The 10,445-nt window shown below is 39.4% G+C and overlaps 1 protein-coding gene across 1 annotated transcript in view; it reads right to left on the bottom strand.

Annotated features, from left to right (window-relative positions):
• The window catches only part of ptprn2 (protein tyrosine phosphatase receptor type N2), a gene marked incomplete at its 3' end in the record, with an annotated part of 135,722 nt that overhangs the window by 75,721 nt on the left and 49,556 nt on the right, over window positions 1-10,445 (bottom strand). The window lies entirely within an intron of this gene.

Genomic DNA, 10,445 nt, shown 5'->3' on the forward strand with positions numbered 1-10,445 from the left:
GGTTGGACGAGTCGAGATGAGGCAAAGACAGACTGAGAGGCTGATGGAGGCTGGGTTTTCCGCTCAGCCATCAAAGTGTCTTTGTGCCTTTAGTTTCTGATAAACTAGTGACACAACCTCTAACAATGGTGCAAAAGATATTTAGTCATTTTTGTTTTGGCAGATTCTGTTGAGACGTTCATTCAGCTAATAATCTTCACAGCTTTGTGGCAAAATGTGCCGTTTTGTCTGCACATGAAACAGGAAGCTAGTGAGCCATTTTATCATTAACTTCACCACAGTGTGTGAGGAAATGTTGTGATGCCAGAACGGGGCTCAGCTGGAAATTAAATCATAGTAACTTCCTTGGTCATATCATCATCGGCACTCTGGCTTAACTCCAAAGAGGATTAATTAGCAAAATTCTGCTAACTGGATCTATTGTTACCAATATATAATAAGATGATATGTTCTTCGGGACTGCTAAGGGGTATTTGAGAAGTGAGTGGTGGGCATCCAGCCTTTCAGCTTGCTTTGGGTTACATGTATATATTACAATTAACATGGAAAAGTTTTGTGCTATTTAACTCATTTAAATATCTGATTAAAAAAATGTGTAACATTTAAACATTCCCACCCACTTTACTTAGTTTTGTAAATGTCAGAAAAATATTACGTTTTATTTTTATTTTTAAACTACATAAACGATTATCCGTGTGAACGACTGAACTAGGATGATGAAAGTCTGGGGAACTTTGTGCTTCATATTAAACCCATAATGACCTTTAGTGACTTATGCACCATTTAACCCCTCAAGCCAGGAGTGATGCAGATCCACACTTTCAAGAAACACTATTAAATCCCTCTTTCCATTACCTTGTCTCTTCCACTTTAGTGCCATCCATCAGGTATAACTATTTAGCACAACTGCCAATAGGTAGGTTAACACCACCACATATGAGGCTGGTGTGAACATTAACTAAAAGCACACTGGGATTTCTTTCATTTTGACTACAGAGTGCACTGTAACAAACATAACGGCATAGCATAACCAAAGTTATTACAGTTCATCTTATTAAAGCAAGAAACATTGCTTTTGTTGTCAAACAACTGAATTTCTGGAGAGATTATTGCTCCATCTGTGCCACTTACACCTCATCGCATGGCAACTCATGTGGATTCCTGAGTATTTAAAAGTGTTGTTTCTGGGAAAACTATAAATTTGCTCTTATCATAACAAATCATGCTGGTGGACAGATTTAACCACGTCTGGTGCCTGAAATTAATCAGTGAATGAATATGCTGATGAAAAAAGGCACAGTTTTTATGTGGAAATCAGGAAAGCATCCAGTGCAACAACAAAATTGAACTTTATTAAGCACCAAAGCATCAAACTCTAGTCTACTTAAAACATGGATCTCAGTTGCTCTAAATGAATAAAGTGCAGGAAGTAGACTACAACTTATGTGGCAGAAAAGGAAACAGTCCTACATTAACCGGTAGATTAGTGACTCTTCTTTTTTGTTGCTTGTCTTGTCTTCTCCATGAGTAATTCTTGATACAGCGCCACCTCAGGTGAGGAGGCGAATATGTTATTTTAAAGGTTCAGTTCATTTGACTTGGAGTGAGAAATCAAACTTGGACCGGCTGGATGTTACAACCCCTAACCACATAAAAATAATAATCTTTTAAAAAAAAACATCCATACTTTCATCTAAACACATAGGACAAACAATTATTTTGATTCAGTTTAAAATAAAAAGCTCCGAGCTGATGAGCACAAATAGTTTAATTCCTTCCCGCGATGCTTTGACACATTTCACATTTAAACATATTGCTGTTTTTCCTTCCTGATCCGTGTCCGTTTCCTATTTCAAAGCTTTCATCCACCTCCGAAACAATGCATATTCAATTTTTGTTTACGAACTCAGGGTCTCTGCTGGTGTCTGAGAAAGGTTGCGCAGTTGTTCCAATTTGCGTTCTGTTTCACCCCCTACTCATTAATCTCCCTCCATTCGCTGATAGCTTCGTTTTGTCCACTGGAAATCACTTTCAATTATTCATGCCTATTTTCCACAAATACCTTGGAGATGGAATTAGCAAATAAACAATGCCAGGCGACACTAATCCTCGTCTACAGCAAAGATCCTTTAATGCACTAGAGATCAGGCTGGCTGTTGACAGGCACCTGTTACTGTCTTCAGCTGCCTCGCAACAGCAGTGTTGACACAGTAAATATGTTTACAGGCACAGTGCAGCCCTGACCCTGCACTAAAGGTGCAGAGATAATACAGAGGCAAAGAAGAGACGGTGAGCAGGTGAACCTGAAGGAAAGGCAAGAACTGGAAAGAGAATGTCGAATGGGATAAAGGAGTAGTGATAGGCGTAGCCCGATTCATCTGTTGGTACATTCTCTAGTACATTTTCAGCACAATAGAAAATGTTTATACACGACTTCTTTCACTGCGACGAGTACAAACAGTCAACAGTGACAAAGCTCATACTCTGGGCCAGGGACAAAGATGAAAACAAGATGTTTAAGACTGATTTACAGATGCAAGAATGACTTCTCCGAGCAAATTTAATAGCTTTTTTTTTTTTTTTTTTAAACAATGTGAGATATTTTCTGTTTCTGGAGGCACTAGAGGATGCGGGAGAAGTAAAAAAAACAAAAAGGATAAGGCATTGTGACCTTGGAAATAAAAAAGATGTTTAACACCCTGGTAAAGCGAGTTCCTGCTGAAAGACAAGCACAACATTTAGCAGTTTACTGTGAGTCATACAACTGTGGTTTATCTGGCTGCCCTGCAGCAAGCACACACACACGCACACAAATACATGCATGTGTGGCATGAATAAATACCTATTGCAGTGGAGAGTGGAGGTTTCTGTGATCAACAATGCATAAGACAGGAAAGTGAGATGTGTCATATCGAATAAACATCATAGGTTTAAATATGCACTCTGTGTGTTTGTGTGCATGTGAATAAATACATATATGTGTGCATTTGTGTGTGTGTTTAGCCTGCAGACAGGCAGATGATGCAAGGGAGCCTGGAAAAGGTACCACAGAGACCGAAAGAAGATAGTGAGAGGGACGGTTTAGACGACTGAGTGTTGGGCTTCTAGCCGAATGACACACACTTACACACTTACACACAGATGCAGAGTATTCTTTCACACACTCCCTCACAGAGCCGAGGGCAATGGAGGAGAAGAGACGAAGGAAGACTTTGATCACCGAACTGAGCACATTCATGCACTCAACCAGAGAGGGCAGCCAGTGATGAGGAGGAGAGGGGAGAGTGCCCAGGGAGGATGGGGGAAAGAAAGGAGAAAGGAATCCTGTTGTTTTCTGACCTCTTCGCTCATTGATACAGATGTTAAGGCATGAGCACACAGACAATAAGGCATCCGACACAGATACTGCTAGACTCTGCTGAAAAAAAAAAAATTAAAAAAAGAAAAAAAAAACAAAAAACAAGGTTTGCTTGACATATTTCTTGCAAACCAGTGCTGACAAAACGAAATTTCATTTCAGCCATATGGGTCTGGACATGAGCATACCGAAAGCAGTGGCAACATTCATGAAATTTAATTCACACTTATTTCTTAGCCTCTGGTGGCTTGACTGAGTTCTGAACAGTAAATATTACAATATCAAACAAATGCAAGTATGCGCCACACAGGAATTACTGTGGCTTAAATTACCTTTGCGAGCAGCGCATATGTTCAAAAACAGGCAGCCATGGCGCTATAGATCCATCCTCCGCGCCTGAGATGCAGGTGGATAAACCATAGCGCTGTTTGCGAAGAGAGCAGGTAATTATCGCTGGCATTTTGACAAGTGTTTACCAGAGTGAAGGTCAACTCTGTCTGCGTGGGAGATCTATGCTAATCTGCTCAGCTGGAAAAGACTACCACTCACCAGTGAAATGGGAGCTAGCATCATCACACAGTCATAGCTACTATGTTTTCAGTGTAGAGATGTCTGCAAGAGTGTGTATTTGAAAGATGGCACGTGTGTGATTGTGTGTACCTCACAGCAGAACAGAGAGTACCAGAGGTCCTTTCACAGAAAGATGGGAAAAACAGACAGACAGAACCAGGCAGGCAGACAGTGGGGTGACAAAGAAAAGGAAGCCAGTTATACATAAGATGGCTCGGTTTTTATTTATTTATTTTTTTGTTTCATTTTTAAGAGAAAAACAACTCTATTACAGTTCATATTTTAAAATGTTTAGGTTCCTTTAAGCGTTTAAGAGCATCCTGCAGTCTTTGTTAGTGATCACAGACAACAAAATGGGGGAAGAGAGACAACAAGAAGTAACTAAACCTGAAACATAATCCAGTGCTAACCTGCTGATCTTAATGTCAGGATACCATTTTTATATGCCATCAGGGAAGATTCTTGCAATGCATAAAAACCAGTATGTCTTTGATCTGTCTACAATATGATCAATGCACTATACTACAGAGAGACCTGACTACCAACTTGGTAGCTAACAAATGGTGGGTGACATAATGTTAATGTTGAAGTCCTGTTCTGTCCAGGTCCTCTTTATTCTTGATCTCGACTACGAAGTACCAGTGGATCACTGTTAACTACTATGTTTTAATATGTTAACAGGCAGTAAAGCCAAAAGAAAATGAATGCAAGTAAACAACAATATATATAAAAAAGATATTTATGTGTTATATGCTCAAGCTGGACTCCCAGGATGAGTCAGTTTGTATTATAAGTTGCTCTGAGACTAAATAAACACTGGAGGAATGCAGTCATTTACAATTTCATAGCAATTTTCCAGTATAATATCATCAACGTATCTAGTGCAAAGACACCATAAGATAAAAAAGACATCAGTAAAAATTGACACCATGGAAAACATTAAATGTGTAACATTCAGTGTCTTTAATGTATTAATCTCATATCAAATGTCTGGCATTTCTAGTGTTGTAGAATCTTAGTTCAAATCAATAGGTCAAAATGAAAGTGAAATCTATTGAAGAACATTATTCAGTGGAAAAAAGCTAAATTCACTCAAAAGCTGGTGTAAAAGCAAGAAAATCCAGAAAACCTTGTTTTCTGGTTCCTATGACCAATATGGTGAGTGTGTTTAGCCAGCTGGGTGTGACTCAGTAGGAAGTAATCCAGGAGTATCTTTGGATGCAATGTGCTGTTATAGTGTCTGTTTTAATGTACGCCACAATGCCTCCCTAACTCCAATAACTACATTAATAGAGCATCAGTAGCTGTTATAGCCATCAAAAATTTTTCCTATCCAATCCCTCTAACATCCAAATGCTAAATTTCCCGTCTGTTAAATGTGATACGACGGTTACTTCAGGATTTCACAAAATGTGTTGACAGTATGTTGCCACATGTAGTTTTGTGTGTTTTGACAAGAATTAATTGACTTATGATTATGCTGTGACACTGGCTGTTTTGGTATAAAACCTCATTTAACTTTATATACAAAATAATATCAAGCTTCAGAAAGCATCTTAAGTTAAATACTGCTTTGCACATCAAAAAGGGACAGGAGTTAGTATGTGTTGTCCAATTAGGGGTTAATTCAGCACGAACGCAAGAACAATCAATGTTTTATAGAGGTCATAAAGTCAATACAGACAACAATTCCAATCTTTTAAATTATGTTCAAAAAGAGGCAGTCAGTAAATTCAACAATGGCAGAGGCTCTGGTTATAATAGAACTAAGCTTCTTCATCCCTTTGCTTTTTCACACACAGCCTACGACATCCCTTCTCAGCCACATATCAGCAGAGATTTACCTAAACCACAGGTGGAGTCATCTTCACTGCTTCTCCTTCTGAGTCAGTAGTAAAATCATAGATATCATCGTAATCATAAAATAAATGCCAAAGTCATTTTTTAAAAGTTTTTCTAAAGATACAAAAATCTGAACCAGATATCTACAAGGAATCAAGCTTTTGTGATTTTAGAAAAAATCTTGAAAAATTCAGAAAGTCAAGGGGATCATTATATCTATAAAGCTTCCCTTGGCAAAGAAAATTTGCTCAGCAGAACACAGCATCCAGACCATCATTCTGCTTGCCTAAATGCTGGGCAAGACACACACACACACACACACACAAAAAAAAACTTGAAAAAGAAGTGACTTAGGCCAATATTTTAAAAGGGTAATGACATACATATAAGATGATGAAATAACAGGGGCCAATTTTACCGCTTCATGCTCTGCAAAAGCAGCTTCCAAAAAGATTCTGTTTCTAATGGTAATTTGGTGAGAAACAAAGACGTTTACTTCACTCCTAAGTGAATTACAGAAGTTTAGCATTTGATTTATCTGTCCAGTTACACCATCAGAAGCATCTGACTGCAAAATCAACATAACAAAACCAAATACAAACCTGTACAGCGATGCAAGCCACAAGTTGCTTCATTGCAGTTGAAATGATCCATCATGGGAGACCAAAAAGACAGCTAAAAGGAAGTGAGGACTGGATTTTGGACAAGTTTCTTAACAAACAAACCTAATGCATGGTGATGTTGGCCTTTCAGTGCTAAACCTGCCATCAAGCAAGTATTTACTAACAATTTCCTCAAATCATAAATAAGTCAACACTCTGTTCACAGCATGGTTTTTCCGTCTGCAAGTTGAAGAGAGCAAGGACACGTAAAACTGGTATATTTTCTTTTTCTCTGCGTTTTATCTGTCGGACAGGTTCAAAAGCTTTGTTAGAAAATGCAGTTTTTTCCCATTTCAACAATTCCTTTCAAGGTTTTTGTTCCACTACAAATTCTAGATGTTCAGAATCAGGTAGCTGTTCTTACCCCCACGAATGACTCAGGGATTTCCTCAACACTGTCCAGCTTCTCACTGGCCATTCTATCTCTCTTTTTTTTTTTTTACTTACACGAGGCCAAACGTGTACTTGTATGCGTTAGACGGGGAGACAGAAGCAGAGGCGGAAACATGGGGGCAGACATTGTCTATGTCCACGTCTCAGTGTGTCTCCTTCGGGTGACAGCCGTGTGTCAGGGTCTCTGCTTTCTGCTCCAGATGGCCCAGCAAGTTGCCCCCAAGGTCCCTAGGATCTCAGCGTTCATTGACCAAGACTGGAGTTCTCACGGCCTGGGGGCTTGCAGACTCATTGCTATGGCCTGGCCTCTGGGGCCTTTGAGGCCTCTAAGGGGCTCGGAGGGGCTCTGGGGTCACCCAGCCGTGACAGCCAAGACAATAGGAGTATCCTCACACAGCTCCCACCCACCACCTACAGCCGCTCTTAACACTCACTCATGCAACGTGGACATCCTGATATCAGTTAGTAGACACCATCCAAGTCGTCAGACTTGGAAATTTAATACCAACAATTAAATAAATTTGAGCAGAATTATAAGAACAGCAGCAATAACACATCTTCATCATCAATTGAAGAAAAAAAAAAAAAACATAATGACAGGATAAAACTACATGAAGCAAAAACAACTTTCTGCACAGAAAACCACCTTCTTATTGTTGAAGGACCTGAATGTGTAAGTGGATCAAATCCATCATCAGCTTCAAAACGTCACGTCACAGTGAGCAAAAGCAGTTCTGGCAGATCTATTTTCCCTGACTGAAGGTGATTTACATGTTTAGACATTACCAAGAGGAAGCACGACAGTAAAAAAGTAGACTTCTAAACAACACATTCCAACATTGGTTTAACAGCTTGGCTGCCACTTCATCAAATATTGAATAAATCATTTTCTTGGCACAGTATGAACGCAGCTGAAGGAAAAAAAAAACACACAGCAACATTCACACATCCATACACATGCGCACAAACACGGACACATAGAATGTCTTGTAGTTTTGATAAAGCAGCAGCTTTCTCTTTTGTTTTGCAGCCGAGCAGGGATTAGGCAGTGCAGGTCTTTGTCCTGCGGTTTTCCAGTTGAGCAGAACACAAGAGCCTCTACCTCCACTAATACAGTCAGACCTCCCAGCAGGCCTTTCACCACACAGCCGCTAAGAACCTGCTGCCCAAAAGATGCTTTTCAATGAGTTATCAAATCTCCTCTATACTGTCCGTGCCTTTCAGCTGAGTTTCTTTGTCTATTCTTTTCAATGGGGCATTGAACATATCAAATAGAACTGATGGGCAGATAGATGGACAGTAGAATGTAGCGGAGCCATATTAAGCTCTTTCAGACACTGCACAGTACAGTCAAGATAACACCAGTGGAGCTGTAATATACAATATATCTGACCATCAGAACTTGAGACAGACATTTCTCATATTTGTTGACTTTGTAGAGACAAAACTAAAAAAAAAACAAAGATACAAACAGATAAAATAAATGAGTATCAGAAATAAATATATGACAATCAGAGAAAGTAGCTCTGGAAAAACAACGAATCAGCAGGAAACTGAGCAATAAGCAAACAATGACCATTTGATTTGCTGTTTTACATCTAAGGGTTTTAATGCAAAAGGAGACATTCTAAAAAGAGCTCTGAACATATAGGAGGCATTTCTTTCTGTTACTGGAAATACAGTAATTGCTGGCTGCAGTCTTTAGAGCTAATATCCAATATTGTAAGTAGTACTGACACATTCAGTGGTTAGTAAGCAGGGAAAATATGGCTACAGATGTGATAATAAATCAAGCATTAATGCAGTGTTAATTCCAGTTTCTTGAATTTGTTTAATGCAAAATACACAAAGTAGAGTGGAAAAAGTTATTTAGTCAATCGGGAAATTGGTCAGCTGCTGCAGACTTACCCCTTTTCATTATAATCTATGACTGTTCAGTAATTTCACCTGGTTTTGGGAAACTAAATGAATTAAACAAGACAACAAGATTAATTATTTGCAGCTCTCTGATGAAAGCAAATGTGTTAAGTAGAATGAAAGTAAACCTCGCAAATAACTGAACACTTGCATACTGACTATAAATGGCTGATTATATGTGTTTAATAGTTATAAACTAGCGGGATTTTCTTCATGATCATTCTTAGTTTTATGCTGTTCAGCTGTGCAGCACGCTGGGGACAGAATGCAGCAGAGGTTTTGATGAGTTCATTAGGAGGCCATGTCATTTATGCACAGTCACACATAAGGCAAAGGTCAGCCAGGATTACCCAGGTGGTCACTGCATGTAGGTGTCACTTTGGTTTTCAGACTACACAAAAACCACGCAGTTACCCCACAATCTGGGAACTACTTTAAACCGCCACCCTTTGCCGTATTGCCTTGAATTCAGCATCATAAATGCCTATTTTTTTCCTTTCTGGGTTGGAAACAGCTAGAAAGTAATTCACGTTCAGTCTGTTTGGAATATCAGGAAGAGGGTTGAAATGTGGTCTACTTCACACTGTGGTGTAACACAGGGGAGCAGTAGGGGAAAAAACTAACGCAGGACTCACTCTAGCGTCAATGGTGGGATACATGAAGCTCTGCATGATGTTTCCACCTCTCCAAAAAGCCATCTTTAGAATGCATTTTACAGCTGCAACATGCATTCATCTGGAATTAAGGAACAAACCATCAAAACCATGAAAAGTCTTTCCCTCCACTTTTATAAATTACCATTCAGGTGGGCTGCATTCATAATTCATCAATATGGGTCAGACCCATGATCATGTTGACATAACATTTGGTCTGACATTTCAGCCTTGCTCACACCAGTCATTAGCTCTCACCGCACGCTAACTCATCAAATTCAGCTGCACAAGGAAGGGGAAACACAAAGGAACTGAAGAGGTAAAACAGAAAAGAACAAGAAAAATATCAAGTATAAACTCATAAATGTACCTGATACTCATATTTATTTAATTGGTTTGTTAAATAAACATTGGTAAAATGAGGGATAAAAATGGCGACACACTCTAAATCCTGCTTATCCAAACCGCAAACTCCTTGTCTGCCTTTCTTCCAGTCAATCTATATCATCAGCCATCATCAAGCACCTCTGTAATAGGAAACGAACTGGTGCCAAAAAAATATCGCTGAATAGAAAAACTGGAACAAAAAATACATTTCTGCCAATAACAACACCACCATGTTGATTCCACTGGGCTGATATTGGATGATATTGACTGTCAGGAGTATTGCTGTTCTTCTCAAAGTCATTTCCGACCAAAGCAAGGACACTGACACACATCCAACACACACCTCACGCACACATGCTAGCACCAACGGCAGCTTCACCAGAGTCCAGACAATGGAGAGGGAAGCAAAGGCAGTGCATATTGATAACCTCCTTTCTGTGTTTGACAGCTTTCCATCAGTCTATATTAAACAAGTGGATACATGCAGGCATACATAGCAGTATAGACTCTGACTGACTTGCCAGCACCAACCTGCTTCAGTGTGTCATCCTGTTGAACATAACAGATGATCATAAACTGTCCTGTGTAGTTTGTATGAGAATGTGTGTGTATTGAAGCAGAAAGTGTGAATACAGGGCTCATCATCTCTGTAATTGATGGTCA

This window comes from Telmatherina bonti, assembly GCF_933228915.1.
Source record: "Telmatherina bonti genome assembly, chromosome: 20".
Classification (NCBI taxonomy): Eukaryota; Metazoa; Chordata; class Actinopteri; order Atheriniformes; family Telmatherinidae; genus Telmatherina; species Telmatherina bonti.